Source organism: Nomascus leucogenys, chromosome 8 (genome assembly GCF_006542625.1).
Source record: "Nomascus leucogenys isolate Asia chromosome 8, Asia_NLE_v1, whole genome shotgun sequence".
Classification (NCBI taxonomy): Eukaryota; Metazoa; Chordata; class Mammalia; order Primates; family Hylobatidae; genus Nomascus; species Nomascus leucogenys.
Window position 1 is genome coordinate 90864667 of NC_044388.1, and position 20561 is coordinate 90885227.

Below are 20561 nucleotides of genomic sequence, written 5' to 3' on the forward strand. Positions count from 1 at the left end.
TAAATTATGAGAGTTTTTGATCTATAATTGTTCCTTTAGTGGCGCTATGTTCTCCATACCCCCAGCATCATTGCTTAGCTAGGAAAATCACATCTGGCCTCGTTAATGGTGTTTTTCTAGTTTTTAGATGCCAAGAATACAACATTGTGAACTAGTGGCTGTGATTACTAGTGGTGGGGGAAGCAGCAGAGTAACCACTTGCTTTGGAAATAAAACAGGAAACATTCATAGTTGCTTTGGGCTGTAAACGTGTGTCCAGGTTACAGCAAAGGCTAAGAATAGCCCACAAAGGACAAGTGGGAAGTAGCCCTCATGGATCCACTGAACTGGAAACCTGGAGAGGAAGCAGAGAAACAAAATCACACCAGGGCTTTCATTGTTCCAGATAACTTTCTGAATAAATGCAAAGTATGTACTGTTTAATCCCACAGTAAAATCAACTAAATTCTTTTTTTTTTGAGATGGAGTTTCACTCTTATTGCCCAGGCTGGGGTGCAATGGTGCAATCTCGGCTTACCACAACCTCCACTTCCAGGGTTCAAGCCATTCTCTTGCCTCAGCCTCTCGAGTAGCTGGGATTACAGGCATGTGCCACCACGCCCAGCTAATTTTGTACTTTTAGTAAAGATGAGGTTTCTCCATGTTGGTCAGGCTGGTCTCGAACTCCTGACCTCAAGTGATCCACCCGCCTTGGCCTCCCGAAGTGCTAGGATTACAGGCGTGAGCCACTGCGCCTGGCCGTCAACTAAATTTTTACTGAAGACAGTGTTTGTGTTTTTCCATTTATGAAATCATGGACTCCAACTTTGGGGAGGTGACAGAGCCAGAAGACATTTGAGAGGTCAGTTGGCTCTACTGCCTGCTTTCTCTGTCTCTTTCTCTTTATTTCTCCTGATGCAATCTGGACCAGGCACTAGGAGACATGAAATTTGGGCTGCCTCTGTCACTGACTGTGTGATCCATGCACAAGTCACCTGCCCTCTCTGGGCCTCAGCTTCCCTATCTGTTTAAAGAAAGGCATACTTTAGTCTGTTGAGCCCTTTCCACCTAGATCATTGCAAAAATACAAGACTCTGTCATAACATTGTTCTGGCATCTTCCTAGACAAAGGACACCTAGCATATAAGAGGGAATGGTTGAACTCCAGCTAAAAAAAAAAAAGAACAAATTATACTTACATGGCCAAACTGAACAGGATCTGCTCAGGGACTTAGAAAACAACCCTTGGCATTCAGGAAAACATAACTGATACACTGAAAAAGAGGAAGGGTCTGAAGCTTGACCTTTGTTTATGTATTTGGTGTTTAAGTGTTTACTTTTTAAAATTTAAAATATTTTTTCCCAACTTTATTGAGGTATGATAGACAAACGTTGTTTATATGATCCTTCTTTCTTTTCTTCTTTTCTTCTTTTTTTCTTTTTTTTTTTTTTTTTTGAGATGGAGTCTCCCTCTGTCACCCAGGCTGGAGGGCAATGGCTTGATCTTGGCTCACTGCAACCTTCGCCTCCTGGGTTCAAGCAATTTTCCTGCCTCAGCCTCCCAAGTAGCTGGGATTACAGGTGCCTGCCACAGTGCCTGGCTAATTTTTTTGTGTTTTTAGTAGAGATGGGGTTTCGCCATGTTGGCCAGGCTGGTCTTGAACTCCTGGCCTCAGGTGATCCACCTGTCTCAGCCTCCCAAAGTGCTGGGATTACAAGCATAAGCCACCGCACCCGGCTGATGTTTTGATATATGAATACATTGTGAAATGATTACCATAATCAAGCCAATTAACATACATCATTTCACATGGTTACCATTTTATTTTTGGTATGGTGAGAACCCTTAAGATCTGATCTCTTAGCAAATTTCAAGTATACAGTACAGTATTATTAACTATAGTTGCTGTGCTGTACATTAGGTCTCCAGAACTTATTCATCTTAAAACTGAAAGTTTGTATGCTTTGACCAGTGTTTCCCTTTTTCTCCCATCTCCCAGGCCCTAGTAACCACCATTTTACTCTTTGTTACTATGAGTTTGCTGTTTTGGTTTTTTTTTTTTAGATTTCACATATAAGTGAGTTCATGAAGCATTTGTCTTTCTGTGTCTGGCTTACTTCACTTATAATATCCTCAAGGTACATTCATGTTGTGGCAAATGGCAGGATTTCTTTCTTTTTATTAGGTTAAAAATATTCCATTATGTGAATATATATATATTACAATTTCTTAATTTCTGTATTCCTTCATTGATACACACTTAGTGGTTTTTTTTTTTTTTTTTTTTTTTTTTTTTTTTGAGATGAGTTTCACTCTTGTTGCCAGGTTGGAGTAAAATGGCGTGATGTCAGCTCACCTCCACCTCCACCTCCACCTCCTGGGTTCCAGTGATTCTCCCGACTCAGCCTCCCAAGTAGCTGGGATTACAGGTGTGTGCCACCACGCCCACCTAATTTTTGTATTTTTAGTAGCGACGGGGTTTATCCGTGTTGATCAGGCTGGTCTCGGACTCCTGACCTCAGGTGATCCACCTGCCTTGGCCTCCTGAAGTGCCGGGATTATAGGCGTGAGCCACCGTGCCCAGCCGGTTGTTTGTGTATCTTGGCTGTTGTGAGTAATACTGCAGTGAACGTGGGAATGCCTGATTCAACTCCCTGCTGGATGGTATGGTCTTGTGTTCGTGAAATATTCTCTAAGATCATTTTCTTTATCCAGGTCTCTGGATGAGGGATTATACTCCCCCACCCCCCAGTGCTATGCTTTATGACCTGTATTTCCTGAGCAAGAACATTTTGTGCAAACCCTTGGCCTGAATCATTCAGGTTCAAGAACATTTGGGTTCTCTCTGAGGCGAGCTTCCCAGAGCAGGCCACAGCTGGGCCTCTTCTTCCTTCTTCCTCCATCTTCCCAGCCCTGGTCCCTTGGAATTGAGCAGTGACAGTGAGGAGTCCAGAGCTGCCATATGTCAGGCCTGGCAGTCAGGGCTTGGGGTCTGGTCCTTGTTCTTCAGCCTCTTATTCTCCCTGGGTCCTCGAGTGGGTCACTTGCCTCATCAAACCCAGAACTTTGAGTCAGCAGGTTAGAATGGATATGCAGTTCCATAAATTAGGACTTCTTAAGGATATTTTATGAAAAATATACAGGTCCAGGCCTCACTGTCAGAGATTCTGGGTCAGATAAATCCAAGACAAGTTGTGAATCACTGTTCTTGACCTGAGGCAACTGCACAGATAATTCTAGATGTCTTCCATATGTGCTATGTGGCACCATTCACCCACCTATTGGAGCGTAAGAGGATTTAAGCAAGTTTCCTCTTGCACGGAATTGTTGTCCAGGCCCACGGTTCCGAAAGTATGCCTACAGGTCTCCAGTGGGCTATGAAGATCTGCCTGAAGGCTCAGATGGAACCAAAAGTGAGCTCTTTCTTCACTGTTAGGAGGTTAATGACATCCATTTCCATCAAATGGTAATTGATATATTTGCATGTGATTAAGAGCTGCTTGCTAATATCTACTATCTGAATTTAGGGTCCCCTGGAAACAAAGCCTAAGGCAAGGACTTAGATGAGATGTTTCCTTGGGAGGTAACCCAGGGAGTAGAAGAGGGGGAAGGGAAAAGCCAATAAAGGATGTCTTACTCCATTTTGCATTGCTATAAAGGAATACCATAGTCTGGGAAACTTGTAAAGAAAAGAAGTTTGTTTGGCTCATGGTTCTGCAGGCTGTACAAGAAGCATGGCACCAGCATCTCCTTCTGGTGAGGACCTCAGGAAGCCGTCACTCATGGCAGAAGGGAAAGTGGAGCCAGCATTATACAGCAAGAGACGAAGGGAAGGGAAGGGGAGGGGAGGGACTTTTCAACAATCAGACCTCATGGGAATGAATAGAGTGAGAACTCCCTCATTTCTGTGGAAATGGCACCAGGCACCATGCTGTTCTGAGGAATCTGCCCCCATGACTCAAAGAAACACCACTCACCGGGCCTTACCTCCAATATTAAGAGTATGTCATTGAATTGATCACTATTATGAGAAGCTGGAGCTCAATCCCTTTGGGGACCCTCTGTCAATCTATGTTATTCAGTGGCTCTTAACTGAGAGTGGTTTTTCTTTCCTCATAGCATTGGCAATGTGTGGGGGCATTTTTGGTTATCATAACTGGGAGATGCTACAACATCTGGGGATACTGCTAAACATCCTATGATGCACAGGACAGCCACCACTCCTACAACAAAAAAATTATCCAGCTCCAAATATCAATGTTGCCAAGGTTGAGAAAACTGTAGCCCATGCCTCAGAATTGTTTCTCTGAAGAACGATGAGCCTGGAGCATTTATCCATCAACTGCCATCCATCTCTGGGTCAGACTTGACTCTGCAAATGTCACTATTTTCAAACTGCCAGGCTGCACTTGCGTTAGGGCTCAGCAGACTTCCATGGTTTTGGAGAAATCCTTGAGGCAGAAAAGCAGAGGCACCATGACACACATAGGTAAGAACCTGTCCACATGTGTGAAATAGCCTAGTATGTGCTGAAATCAGGGCAATGCCCAGGGGCTGTGGCAAGGTATGATTTTTCCAGCTTAGTAATTTTTCTAGGGCTGTAGAGAATATGGTGTAACTGCAGAAAAATTAGGGACACAAAGCGTCAAAATTTAATTCTAGACGAAGCCAAAGGCTGGAAATCCAGTATGAAACAAAGTGGCTCTATGGCGAAATTGTTAAAAACATGGTCTCTGGTACAAGCTCAAATCCTGTCTCCAACACTTGTTATATTTGTGACTCTGGGCAAGTTAACTAACTTTTCTGTCTCTCAGCTTCCTCACCTAGACAATAAATTGGTGTTAATAATGGTTTCCACTTCATAAAGTTGTTGTGAGGACTAAATTATGTGTGTGTGTGCATGTGATTATATACATTTGATGTCACACTAATAGCGTCTGACATTTGGTGAGCACTGTTTAACTGGTTGACTGTTTACATCAACCCAGGGCTGGGATTCTGGGCTTGGGATTTACAACATCAGCCTATCTTGGCCTTTTTCCATTGGTTGTACACATAGGAGCTTAGTTAAATGGAAAAATTCATTGAGCTCCTGTAGAAGCCAGCCACTGTGCTAGGCTCTTGGCCAAGCTCTCAGTAATAAGAATAGGACTCTCTCTTTTTCCTTTTCTGCTCTTTATCTATGAACTGCTTTCCTTCCTTTGATTTTATGAAGTGGAGGTGAAGAGGAAGGAATATAGGGCTTGGAGAAATGAATTGCAATTCCTGGCTATACTTTATCAACCACTGGTTGTGATTTGGGAAACCACTTTGCTTTTGAATTCTCACATTTATAAAGTGAATATAATCTAATCTTGCTTCACTGTGTTGCTATGAGAATTAAATAAGGTGATATAAGCAAAATATTATAAAAATTGATACATATGCTAAAAATTTTGTTTTAGTATTAGGCTGGTACAAAAGTAATTGTGGTTTTACCATTACTTTCAGTGGCAAAAACCACAATTAATTTTTCACCAGCCTAATAGAATGTCAGTGTTCTCAATTCTGTCTGGGCCTGTGGAATTTTAAAATATATAATTTTTTGCATTCTAGTCCCAAGATTGTTGAGCGTACTTGGAAGGGGACCAAAAGGAATCATAATTAAAAAAAATTCTAGTCAATTTTGATGATCAGCCAGATTTGAGAACCATTAAACTATTCTGTGCTATGAAACAGGGATTATGCCTTATTCAACTTTGTATTCTCACTGGCTAACACAGTTTACTGTATACTGTAATCAATGAGTGCTTCTTTATTTTGAAATAAAAGGGCAAATCTTGTTACTTAGAAAAACGGAAGAAAGTTACAGCACTCCAGGAGCTGGTCCATTCTCCCAAACTGCATATTTGTCTTGAACCACCTTCCTTACATTGAATTGTTGGCTTCTCCCTTAAGTACCTGAGCTAATTTATACCCACGACTGTAATACTTGAGCAGATTACACTACCTTATGCTCACAATCAGGATGAATGACAATCTTTGCCCTTTGTCCTTCAAAGATGGCTGCGAAAATTAAGGAGACAATAGATAAGAAAGTGATTTTCACCGGGCGCGGTGGCTCACGCCTGTAATCCCAGCACTTTGGGAGGCCGAGGCAGGTGGATCACGAGGTCAGGAGATCGAGACTAGCCTGGCCAACATGGTGAAACCCCGTCTCTACAAAAAATACAAAAATTAGCTGAGTGTGAAGGCACACGCCTGTAATCCCAGCTACTTGGGAGGGAGGCAGGAGAATTGCTTGAACCCAGGAGGCGGAGGTTGCAGTGAACTGAGATCACACCATTGCACTCCAGCCCGGGTGACAGGGCGAGATTCCATCTCAAAAAAAAAAAGTGATTTTCAGGCTACTGAATGCTATAAATATATAGGGAATTAATGTTATTAAAAAGGAATATACACCAAATAAACTTGTAGTTCTCTAAGACTCAATTATATTGTGACTATTGAAGAGAGAAGTTTTTTTTTTTTTTTTTTTTTTTTTTCAGATGGAGTCTCACTGTTGTCAGCCCAGGCTGAAGTGCAATAGCATGATCTCGGCTCACTGCAACCTCCAACTCCCAATTCCCACATTCCAGCAATTCTCCTGCCTCAGCCTCCCGAGTAGCTGGGATTACAGGTGCATGCCACCACACCTGGCTAATTTTTGTATTTTTGGTAGAGACAGGGTTTCACCATGTTCGCCAGGCTGTTCTTGAACTCCTGACCTCAGGTGATCTGCTTGCCTTGGCCTCCTACAGGCGTGAGCCACAGTGCCCGGCTGAGAGAATATTCTTTAGTCAGATTCTTTATACTCACAGATTCAATACTGAGTTCAGTAAAGTGATTCAGAGACATGGAATTCTTTAAAATAAAGAAACATGGAAAGTTGAAATTATAAGATGGGGCACAGGTATACTGGCTAAGATGACCCAAGAGAATATAGAAAGATCACAGTATTAATATCAGGAAAGTAAAATTCAAGGCAAAATTTGTTGAATAGGTCAAAAAGAAATTCTGTATAATGATAGAGCTTGTGACTCATTATGGAATATAACTGTCATGAATAGTTATGCACCAATGAACATAGCACAAAAATATTAGAAGTAAAATCTTCAGAAAATATAAGAAAAATTTGACAGAATCAGTATTGTAGTGGAAACATTTATTACACCTTTTTGGAACTGTGGCAAATCCAGTGGATACCAAGATAAAGAGAAAGTGAACATAATTTAGAAGATATTTTTATAGAAATAAATTGAACCCTAAAAACAGAGAATAAACTTTTGATAAAGTGCTCATGGGACAAAACCTTATCATATCTTAGGCCTAGCAATGCCCTAATAATTTTTCCAAAGAAAAAATACTACTGATGTGGGCCATTCAATATTGTTGCCACAATTCATATCTGGCTATGGAGCACTTGAAATGTGGCTTGTGTGAATTGAGATGAGAGGTAAGTGTCAAATACACAGAATGTTTCAAAAACTTGGTGCAGAGATTGATGGCAAGATGGCCAAATAGGAACAGCTCTGGTCAGCAGCTCCCAGTGAGATTGACACAGAAGGCTGGTGATTTCTGCATTTCCAACTGAGGTGCCCAGTTCATCTCATTGGGACTGGTTGGACAGTAGGTGCAGCCCACAGAGGGCAAGCTGAAGCAGGGTGGGGTGTTGCCTCACCCAGGAAGCATAAGAGGTTGGGGAATTCTCTCCCCTGCCCAAGGGAAGCCATGAGGGACTGAGCCTGGGGAACTGTGCACTCTGGCCCAGATACTGTGCTTTTCCCACTCTCTTCACAACCCACAGACCAGGAGATTCCCTCCTGTGCCTATGCCACCAGGGCCCTGGGTTTCAAGCACAAAAATTGGGCAACGGTTCAGGCAGACACTGAACTAGCTGCAGGAGTTTTTGGTTTTGTTTTTGTTTTTGTTTTTCCCATACCTCAGTGGCACCTGGAACGGCAGCAAGACAGAACCATTCACTCTCCTGCAAAGGGGGCTGAAGCCAGGGAGCCAAGTGATCTGGCTCGACGGGTCCCACCCTCATGGAGCCCAGCAAACTAAGATCCACTGGCTTGAAATTCTTGCTGCCAGCACAGCAGCAGTCTGAGATTGACCTGGGATGTTCGAGCTTGGCTGGAGGAGGGGCATCCACCATTGCTGAGGTTTGAGTAGGTGGTTTTACTCTCACAGTGTAAACAAAGCCTCCAGGAAGTTTGAACTGGGTGGAGCCCACAGCAGCTCAGCAAGGCCACTGTGGCCAGACTGCCTCTCTAGATTTCTCCTCTCTGGGCAGGGCATCTCTGAAAAAAAGGCAGCAGCCCCAGGGGAACTTATAGATAAAACCCCCACCTCCCTGGGGCAGAGCCCCTGGGGGAAGGGGCAGCTGTGGGTGCAGCTTCAGCAGACTTAAACATCCCTTCCTGATGGCTCTGAAGAGAGCAGCCGACCTCCCAGCACAGTGTTTGAGCTCTGCTAAGGGTCAGACTGCCTCCTCAAGTGGGTCCTTGACCCCCATGTATCCTGACTGGGAGACACCTCCCAGTAGGGGCTGACAGGCACCTCATACAGGAGAGCTCTGGCTGGCATCTGGCAGGTGCCCCTCTGGGACGAAGCTTCCAGAGGAAAGAACAGGCAGCAATCTTTGCTGTTCTGCAGCCTCAGCTGGTGATACCCAGGCAAACAGCATCTGGAGTGGGCCTCCAGCAAACTCCAGCAGACCTGCAGCAGAGGGGCTTGACTGTTAGAAGGAAAACTAACAAACAGAAAGGAAAACCACGTCCACTCAGAGACCCCATCCGAAGGTCATCAACATCAAAGACCAAAACCTATGAAGATGGGGAGAAACCAGTGCAAAAAGGCTGAAAATTCCAAAAACCAGAATGCCTCTTCTCCTCCAAAGGATCACAACTCCTCGCCAGCAAGTGAACAAAACTTGACAGAGAATGAGTTTGACAAATTGACAGAGCTAGGCTTCAGAAGGTGGATAATAAAATCCTCCGAGCTAAAGGAGCATGTTCTAACCCAATTCAAGGAAGCTAAGAACCTTGAAAAAAGGTTAGATGAATTGCTAACTAGAATAACCAGTTTAGAGAAGAACCTAAATCACCTGATGGAGCTGCAAAACACAGCATGAGACCTTCGTGAAGCATACACAAGTATCAATAGCCAAATCGATCAAGAGGAAGAAAGGATATCAGAGATTGAAGATCAACTTAATGAAATAAAGTGAGAAGAGAAGATGAGAGAAAAAAGAATGAAAGGAATGAATAAAGTCTCCAAGAAATATGGGACTATGTGAAAAGACCAAATCTATATTTCACTGGTGTACCTGAAAGTGATGGGGAGAATGGAAGCAACTTGGAAAACAGTCTTCAGGATATTATCCAGGAGAACTTCTCCAACCTAGTAAGACAGGCAACATTCAAATTCAGGAAATACAGAGAACACCACAAAGATACTCCTCGAGAAGAACAACCCCAAGACACATAATCATCAGATTCACCAAGGTTGAAATGAAGGAAAAAATGTTAAGGGAAGCCAGAGAGAAAGGTCAGATTACCCACAAAGGGAAGCCCGTCAGAAAAACAGCGGATCTCTCGGCAGAAACTACAAGCTAGGAGAGAGTGGGGGCTGATATTCAATATTCTTAAAGAAAAGAATTTTCAACCCAGAATTTCATATCCAGCCAAATTAAGCTTCGTAAGTGAAGGAGAAATAAAATCGTTTACAGACAAGCAAATGCTGAGAGATTTTGTCACCACAAGGCCTGCCTTACAAGAGCTCCTGAAGGAAGCACTAAACATGAAAAGGAACAACTGGAACTAACCACTGCAAAAACATACAAAATTGTAAAGACCATCGACCCTATGAAGAAACTGCATCAACTAATGCAGATGCAAAATAACCAGCTAGCATCAAAATGACAGGATCAAATTCACACATAACAATATTAACCTTAAATGTAAATGGACTAAATGCTCCAATTAAAAGACACAGACTGGCAAATTGGATAGAGTCAAGACCGATCAGTGTGCCGTATTCAGGAGATCCATCTCACATGCAAAGACACACATAGGCTCAAAATAAAGGGATGGAGGAATATTTACCAAGCAAATAGAAAGCAAAAAAAAGCAGGAGTCGCAATCCTAATTTCTGATAAAACAGACTTTAAACCAACAAAGATCAAAAGAGACAAAGAAGGCCATTACATAATGGTAAGGGGATCAATGCAACAAGAAGACCTAACTATCCTAAATATATATGTACCCAATACAGGAGCACCCAGATTCATAAAGCAAGTTCTTAGAGACCTACAAAGAGCCTTACACTCCCACACATTAATAATGAGAGACTTTAATACTCCACTGTCAATATTAGATCAATGAGACAGAAAATTAACAAGGATATTCAGGTCTTGAACTCAGCTGTGGACCAAGCAGACCTAATAGACATCTACAGAACTCTCCACCCCAAATCAACAGAATATACATTCTTCTCAGCACCTCACTGCACTTATATTAAACTTGACCACATAATTGGAAGTAAAACTCTCCTCAGCAAATGCAAAAGAACGAAAATCATAACAGTCTCTCAGACCACAGTGCAATCAAATTAGAGCTGAGGATTAATAAACTCACTCAAAACCACACAACTACATGGAAACTGAACAACCTGCTCCTGAATGACTATTAAGTAAATAACGAAATGAAGGCAGAAATATAGATGTTCTTTGTAACCAATGAGAACAAAGACACAATGTACCAGAATTTCTGGGACACATTTAAAGCAATATGTAGAGGGAAATTTGTAGCACTAAATGCCCACAAGAGAAAGCAGAAAAGATGTAAAATTGATACCTGAACATCAAAATTAAAAGAACTAGAGAACAAGAGCAAACAAAATCAAAACCTAGCAGAAGACAAGAAATAACCAAGATCAGAGCAGAACTGAAGGAGATAGAGACACAAAAAGCCCTTCAAAAAAATCAATGAATCCAGGAGCTGGTTTTTTTGAAAAGATCAACAAAATAGACCACTAGCCAGACTAATAAAGAAGAAAGGAGAGAAGAATCAAATAGATGCAATAAAAAATGATAAAGGGGGCTGGGCACGGTGGCTCACGCCTGTAATCCCAGCCCTTTGGGAGGCCGAGGTGGGCGGATCACGAGGTCAGGAGATCGAGACCATCCTGGCTAACATAGAGAAACCCTGTCTCTACTAAAAATACAAAAAATTAGCCAGGCGAGGTGGCAGGTGCCTGTAGTCCCAGCTACTCGAGAGGCTGAGGCAGGAGAATGGCGTGAACCCCGGGGGGCGGAGCCTGCAGTGAGCCGAGATCGCGCCATTGCACTCCAGCCTGGGCGACAGCAAGACTCTGTCTCAAAAAAAAAAAAAAAATGATAAAGGGGATAGCACCACTGATCCCACAGAAATACAAACTACCTTCAGAGAATACTATAAGCACCTCTACACAAATTAACTGGAAAATCTAGAAGAAATGGATAAATTCCTGGACACATACACTCTCTCAAGTCTAAACCAGGAAGAAATCGAATCCCTGAATAGACTAATAACAAGTTCTGAAATTGAGGCTGTAATTAATAGCCTACCAACCAAAATAAGTCCTAGACCAGATGGATTCACAGCCGAATTCTACCAGAGGTACAAAGAGGAGCTGGTACCATTCCTTCTGAAACTGTTCCAAACAATAGAAAAGGAACTCATTTTGTGAGGCCAGCATCATCCTGATACCAAAACCTAGCAGAGACACAACAAAAAAAAGAAAATTTCAGGCCAATATCCCTGATGAACATTGATGCAAAAATCCTCAATAAAATACTGGCAAACTGAATCCAGCAGCACATCAAAAAGCTCATCCACCACAATCAAGTCAGCTTCATCCCTGGGATGCAAGACTGGTTCAACATATGCAAATCAATAAATGTAATCCATTATATAAACAGAACCAATGACAAAAACCACACTATTATCTCAATAGATGCAGAAAATGCCTTTGACAAAATTCAACACCTCTTCATACTAAAAACTCTCTATTAAACTAGGTATTGATGGAACGTAACTCAAAATAACAGAAATGAATATACTAAACCTGAGCAAACTAAAGTCTACCCAAGAAATCAGAAAAACAAAAAGTGTATTATTCTCAGAGGTCTTATAGTCAAGTTTAGAAAAGTAGTCTCCAGTATAAAATGGATTTCCAACTGTCCCAGTACCAAACATCTACTGTGAGCCAAGCAGCAGGATTACCCTTATTATCATTAATCCTTCCAAATAAAATACAAAGGTGCACATTATTGCCTACTTACTCACATTTTACAGATGAGAAGATGGACACAGCAAGGTTAAGTGACTTGTTCAAGACCTTAAAACAAAATAAAAGATATGTAATTAGAATTTTAGCTCTCATGCTCATGGGGTTTCCAATTCATCACACTGGTGCCATAAAATATTCAGCTATAGGACTGAGAGTCCACGGTTTATAGAATAGGAATGAAAGAATGGAAAAGCCTAAACAATTACATTTGACTTGATTTGATTGGCATCACTTGGTTTAGTTTTAGGAATGCTCGTCCCCTCCTTTATAAGACAAGGGAACAACAATAGGTGATTGTTTAAGACCCTTTTTGGAAAGTAGCATTGAGAGGTGCTTTGGACAGGTTAGCTTTCCTGGTGTATGACAGTTGTTACTTGTTTCTGGTAGAAAAAGCCTCCTCCCATCATGGTATGGTTGCACTAATGTGCATAGGGCACTCTGGGCACATGTCCCATTAAGAGATCCCTGGAGTTTGGGTTGTTTATCCAAGTAATACTCTGTATTAGTCCATTCTCATGCTGCTATAAAGAACTACCCAAGACTGGGTAATTTATAAAGGAAAGAGGTTTAATTGACTCATAGTTCTGCAGGGCTGGGGAGGTCTCAGAAAACTTACAATCATGGTGGAAGGGGAAGCAAACATGTCCTTCTTCACATGGCAGCAGGATGGAAAAGTGAGTGCCCAGTGAAGGGGGAAGCCCCTTATAAAACTATTAGATCTTGTGAGAACTCACTCACTATCATGAGAACAGAATGGGGGAAACGACCCCAATGATTCAATTATTTCTACCTGGTCCCTCCCACAACACGTGGGGATGATGGAAACTATAATTCAAGATGAGATTTGGGTGGGGACACAGCTAAATTATATCATTCTACCTCTGACTCCTCCCAAATCCCATGTCCTCACAATTAAAAATACAATCATGGTCTTCCAACAGTCTCCCAAAGTCTTAACTCATTCTGGCATTAACTCAAAAGTCCAAGTCCAAAGTCTCATCTGAGACAATGCAAGTCCTTTCCACCTATGAGCCTGTAAAATCAAAAGCAAGTTAGTTAGTTCCCAGATACAATGGGGGTACAGGCATTGAGTAAATACACACATTCCAAATGGGAGAAATTGGCCAAAAAAAGGAGCCACAGGCTCTATACAAGTCCAAAATCCAATAGGGCCATCACTAAACCTTAAAGTTCCAAAATGATCTCATTTGACTTCATGTCTTACATCAAGGTTATGCTGATGCAAGAGGTAAGCTCCCATGGCCTTGGGCAGCTCCACCCCTGTGTCTTTGCAGGGTACAGCCCCCATCTCAGCTGCTTTCATGGGCTCGCATTGAGTGTCTGTGGCTTTTCTAGGTATATGTTGCAAGCTATCAGTGGATCTACCATTCTGGGGTCTTGAGGATGGTGGCCCTCTTCTTATAACTCCACCAAGCAGTGCCCCAGTGGGGACTCTGTGTAGGGGCTCTGACCCCATATTTCTCTTTTACACTGCCTTAGCAGAGGTTCTCCATGAGGGCTCTGCCCCTGCATCAAACTTCTATCTGGACATCCAAGTACTTCCATACTTCCTCTGAAATCTAGGTGGAGGTTCCAAAATCTCAATTCTTGACTTCTGTGCACCTGCAGGCTCAACACCACATAGAAGCAGCCAAGGCTTGGGGCTTGCACCCTCTGAAGCCATGGTCTGAGCTGTACTGTGGCTCCTTTTGACTATGGCTGTAGCAGCTAGGACACAGGGCACCACGTCCCCAGGCTGCACACAGAAGTGGGGCCCTGGGCCTGGCCCACAGAACCATTTTTTCCTCCTAGACCTCTGGGTCTGTGAATGGTAGGATTGCTGTGAAGGCCTCTGACATGGCCAGGAGACATTTTCCCCAGTGTCTTGGTGATTAACATTCGGCTCCTTGTTACTTATGCAAATTTCTGCAGCAGGCTTGAATTTATTCCCAGAAAATGGGGTTTACTTTTCTATTGCATTGTCAGGCTGCAAATTTTCCAATCTTTTATGCTCTGCTTCCTCTTGAATGCTTTGCTGCTAAAAACTTTCTTCTGCCAGATACCTGAAGTCATTTATCTCAAGATCAAAGTTTCACAGATTTTTAGGGCAGTGGCAAAATGCCAGCAGTCTCTGCATAGCAAGAGTGACATTTACTCCAGTTCCCAACAAGTTCCTCATCTATCTATGAGACCACCTCAGCCTGGACTTCATTGTCTGTATCATTATCAGCATTTTGGTCAAAGCCCCTCAACAAGTCTCTAGGAAGTCCTAAACTTTCCCACATCTTCCTGTCTTCTGAGCCCTCCAAGTCTCTACGAAGTTCCAAACTTTCTCACATTTTCCTGTCTTCTTCTGAGCCCTCCAAACTGTTTCACCCTCTGCCTGGTACCCAGTTCCAAAGTCGCTTCTACATTTTTGGGTATCTTTACAGCAGTGCCCCATTACCCAGTACCAATTTACTGTATTAGTTCATTCCTCATGCTGCTATAAAGAGCTGCCTGAGACTGGGTAATTTATAAAGGAAAGAGGTTTAATTGACTTACATTTCTACAAGGCTAGGGAGACCTCAGGAAATTTACAATCATGGTGGAAGGGGAAGCAAACAAGTCCTTCTTCACATGGCAGCAGGAGAGAAAAGTGAGTGCCCAGAGGAGGGGGAAGCCCCTTATAAAACCATCAGATCTTGTGAGAAGTAACTATCATGAGAACAGGATGAGGAAAACTGCCCCCATGATTCAATTATCTCCATCTGGTCTCTCCCATGACACATGGGGATGATGGGAACTACAATTCAAGATGAGATTTGGGTGGGGACACAGCCAAACCATATCATATTCTAATACTGTCTTCACACTTGGACACATTGCAGCTAAAGCTTCATTAGCCGTGAAATGGACTTCACTAGAATTGATTCTCTTTTTCTGCTAAAAGAAAGGGGAAAGCCATAAAAAGTCCAGAAAAATTTCAATTCATTGGAGAGTTCTGATCTGTTGAATTCATTTCAACACGCATTTTTCAGGTTCCTAGTGTGTGCCAGCACCAGAAACAGAGCTATGATGAACAAGACAGAATACCAGCCCTGGGAGGGGTCACACAGACTCCTAATCTGTCATTTTTCCAGTTGTAAGAACAGAGACCCTCCCAGTCAACTCAGGAGATAATCAACATTAGAGTGTTGTTTGGGTAGACCACTGATATACCAAGGAACTCAGAAGATCCTTCAGCCTCCTGTAAAGATAAACATAGCAATAAGGAGGAATAGAATCTCAAACAACTATACCTCAAAAGACTGGATCATATGGGGGCACTGGAAGCTTCAGGGCCTTTCCAGAACACTACATGAGTACTGCAACTGTCTCAGCTACCAGCAACAATTTCTCTTTAAGGCTCAGATACTATGTCAAACACTTTTCAATTCTAATAATTTTCTCTATTTTTCAGATTGTCTACTCCTCCTTGGCTGTTATTTTAGCTTTCTTTACTCATGTGCGTTGGTTTCTGGCTCTCTTACTGGTTTCTTAGCCCTTTGTGTCTGTATTTTAAATGATCATAGGATACCCTAATTTGTCCACTTCACTGATTCATTTAACTAATATTTAAAGTCCTCCTCTTAAGTGTCAATGTTGAGCTAGGTTCTGGGGATTCCAGATATAGTGAGAGAGTTGTGGGTCCTAGAGTATGTAAGAGAGAATAGAGAAGAGAGGAGGAGAGAGGGAGAGAGAGAGAGAGCGAGACCAACCAATAAACCAACATAATCCAGTTTTTTGTTTTAAGAAGATTCTTCTTGGTGTATGAAAAATACACCAGGGGTGAGGGAGGAGGCAGCAAGAAGGAGTTGAGAACAGGTAGGAGCCTATTCCAGCAATGCAGGTGAGAATGATGGTGTGGATTACAGTGTTAGCAGTAGAGATGATTCAAGAGAGGAAAAATGAGAGAGCATATTAGGAGGTAGTACAAGCCACTTACTGGTTGCTTAGATGCTGGATATTAGTGAAAGGGAGATTTCTGGTTTGGTCAACTGAATCGATGGTGATAACAGTTACTGCAGAAACCCAGAAGAAGGGAGGTAAGTGGGGGAAGATGTTAAAATAATGAGTTTTGGGCATTTAAAATTGGCAATATCAGAAAAAAATGTTAAATAGTTTTTTTTTTGGACAAAGTCTTGCTTTGTTGCCCAGGCTGGAGTGCAGCAGTGCAGACTTGGCTCACTGCAACCTCTCCTTCCTGGGTTCAAGCAATCCTCATGACTTTGCCTCCTGAGTAATTGGGACTACAGGTGCACACCAACATACCTGGCTAATTTTTGTATTTTTAGTAGAGACAGGGTTTCACTATGTCGGCTAGGCTGGTCTCGAACTCCTCACCTCAAGTGGTCCTCCCACCTCAGCCTCCCAAAGTGCTGGGATTACAGGCATAAGCCACTGTGCCCTGCCAGAAAGTGTTAAATAGTTGAATTAGGAAGATTTGAGCTCAGAGGAGTTATCTGGACTGGAGATGTAATTTTGGCAGTTGATATGGTTAGGTTATGTGTCTCTTTCCAAATCTCATCTTGAATTGTAGTTCCCATAGTCCCTACATGTCATGGGAAGGACCTGGTGGGAGCTAATTGAATCATGGGGGTGTTTACCCCCACACTGCTGTTCTCATGATAATGTGTGAGTTCTCACCAGACTTGGTGGTTTTATAAAGGGCTTTCCCCCCTTTTGCTCATTCTTCTCTTCCCACCGCCATGTGAAGAAAGATGTGTTTGCTTTCCCTTCCACCATGGTTGTAAGTTTCCTGAGGCCTCCCCAGCCATGCTGAACTGTGAGTCAATCAAATGTCTGTCCTTTATAAATTACCCAGTCACAGATATGTCTTTATTAGCAGTGTGATAATGGACTAATGCAGCAGTTATAGCAGATAGATGGCACTGGAAGCCATGATCATAGAAGAGATAATGGAAGAAAAAATCCTCCAAAGAATGCTAAGTTCAGGTAGATGAGGAGGAAATGGCCAGGTGACTGGGAAAGGTGTCCCAGTGAGGTGGTATATGGAAGCCCAGAGAAAAGCATGTGCTAGGCACTGTGACAGACACTGGGAGGCTGAGTAAAACAAAGACCAAGTGATGTCCATTGGATTTGAAAACATGAGTTTTGTTGACGGATGATTGTAACAAGATCAGTTTCCACTGGGTGTGGAGGTGGAAGGCAGAGCGCAGAGCATCACTGAGAATAAAAGGATGATGCTGAAGTTCTCTTCTGTGTCATGCTTCTAGTTTTATTCTGCTGTGCCCACCATAGTGGCAACCTCTGTTGTGCATTTTGTGTACGTCTTTTTAAAATTTATCAAAAAATACACAGATAAATATCCAATTTCTTCTCTATTTTTAAATTTTCTAGAATAACATAGTAAAAGAGGAATAAGGTGAAGTGAGAATTTACACATATTGTGTAGATGTATTTCTTGGTGAGTTTGGCTGTGAGTAAGGGATAGAGAGATGGTACAGAAACTGGAGGGGTGAAGATTTGCCTTTTCAAAGAGGTAGGCAGTAGAGCATGTTTGCTTGCTGATGGGAGTGGTTTCATAGGGAGAAAGGAAGGACTGACTCTATTCCAGGAGAGAACATAACTAAGGAGGTACAGTCTTTTAGAAGGCAGGGATGAATTCATGGGATGGAATTCAGAGCCCAAGAGGAGAGTTGGCCTTCATTAGGCCTGGGGACACTTCCTCCACCATAACAGGTTAAAAAGAAGAGGTGAGTACAGATATTGTAAGCTTGAGCATGGGTGGTGAGAAGCTCAGAGTTTGCTGCTGGTGACTTCTGTTTTTTCTTAATTATGAGGAAAGAAATGATATATGTAGGAGGAGGTGTGGGAGAGAGAAGTTATTCACCTTGGGGAGTGGGAAGGTGAGCCTGTCAGAGAAAGATGATCAGCCCTCTGGGCAGTGGTAAAGCCCTATTAATTCTTGGGATCACCACATTAACAAGAAACCCATCATCTCAGTTGTGCAATTGTTTCCTCTAGCAACATACAACTGCTTGGGGACAGCCTCAAGGAGGAAGATGTCTGGTGTTTGCAGTAAAGTATGATGGAGGAGGATATGAGTGAATGAGTTGGTAGGATTTGCCAGGAAGTAACTGAAATGATTATTCATGAAATCTAGGACAGACAAGAGGGAAGGGAAGTCAGGAGAGCCATGAGAAAATTGTGGGGATGGGAGGATGACGTCAAAGACTTGTGGTGGGAGTGGTGGGGCTGTTCTGGAGCATGTGATCTGGACTGATGGAAGGTGGTGGTCAGGGAGTGGGATGTTTAAGCTGATATTTCACAGGTGATATTGTTTCTGTTGATGAGAAGATTCAAGGTGTGACTGTCGGAGTGGGCAGATGAGATAGAGTGGAGGAAAAGGTGGAGTGGGAATGGCAACACCAGGGTGCTGGATGTTGATACCAGTGATGATGATGGCAGGAGTTGGGGTGGACAGAAAACTGAGCCAAGGGTTCAGGTTGTCAGGATTAGGGGTTGTGGTCGGGAGGTCAGTAGTTTATAGCAACAAGGAGAGGCTGTGAGTTTGCAAGAGCTTGAGTGTTTTATAAGAGCAAGGGGGAGAGATAGTATATACGGAAGAAGAAATGGAGAGCACAGACAGCTACCCCATCTCAAGACTATGAGGTTGTGAGTTATGAGAGAACAAACTACCTTCCTTTTGAGAGGGCTACAGGAGAAATGCTGTCTCAGAGAACAGCCAGATTTCAACTAAGGCAAAATATGTAAAAAGAACTTACTAAGAAAAGGTTGGAAATTTAGGATGTCTGCTGATCCCAGAGCAGGCATCCAGAGGGTTACAGTGAAAGGATTTGTGGGGCAGGAATTGGATTAGGTTAGAGTTAGGTTAGAGGATGTTACAAAGCACCATGAAGATGTGAGTCTACTTACTCATTGTTTTCACTGTGGAGCCAAGCTTACAAATTAGACTAACTCATGGGTAACTGGCCATTCTGTAGGATTGGTTAGGAGTAATCTGTTTCTGGTCAAATTCTCTAAAAGTCAGGCAGTGATGATGTGAATATAGAGTGTGGCTTTCTATGCTTAGGAAGTTACCCAGAATTATTTCCCTCAGCAAGGGTTGTGGACAGGGCAGGTACTCCTAGGGCAAATGAATTCCTGTGCAAAATGTAACCAGTTCCAACCCCTTTTAAAAGCAGAAGTTTTCTCTATAGCATGGTGAGTATCTTGTGTTTAAACATATTTAAGTAATGTGACATTATTTGTAGAGTCTAGTTCATATTGCTGTTGGCAATTAGCATAAATGTATTATTATGTTATCTTAAAAAGGCCATATAAAATGTCAATAAAACACCATTTCTCCCTTTAGATTAGCAAAAGTAATAAAGATTGGTAGCATCCATTGCTGGTGAAGGTGTGGGAAATGGATCCCACTCTATACTACTGGATGGGTAGTGAATTGTTTCAAAATTGTGGAGAATAATTTGTGACATCTGTTACAATTTCAAACGCCCATATCCATTGACGCTGAATTCCACTTTCAGAAATCTAATCTACAAAAGATTCTCATTGTATTTTAGGTGCATAAAGCTATATTTTGAGGAATGCTGATTGTAGTACTGTCGAAATAGCAAAAAATTGAGAATAGCCTGCTTGTCTATCAATGGAGGAATGGTTTTAGAATTATGTCTTTACCAAGAAATGCTAGACAGCCAAGAATTTGATGAACGACAATTATGGTAAAAAAACATTTGCTTGTTCTACAGAAGATCAGTAATGTTTTGTGACCATATAAGCTGTAACAGTGGATTGTTTTTATGTGTAGGTATTATTGTTAAATACAGGGACTGTTTCCAGGTACAAAATATGCATCATAAGTTTGGATGGGCCAGGCACGGTGGCTCACTCCTGTAATCCCAGCACTTTGGGAGGCCAAGGCAGGTGTATCACGAGGTCAGGAGGTCGAGACCATCCTGGCTAACATGGTGAAACCTCATCTCTATTAAAAATATGAAAAAATTAGCCAGGCATGGTGGCGGGCACCTGTAGTCCCAGCTACTCAGGAGGCTGAGGCAGGAGAATGGCATGAACCTGGGAGATGGAGCTTGTAGTAAGCCGAGATGGTGCCACTGCACTCCAGCCTGGGCAACAGAGCAAGACTCTGTCTCAAAAAAAAAAAAAAATTAGAATGGACATTAGTTGTGATTATGATGAAGGTCTGTTGTCCTAGATCTAC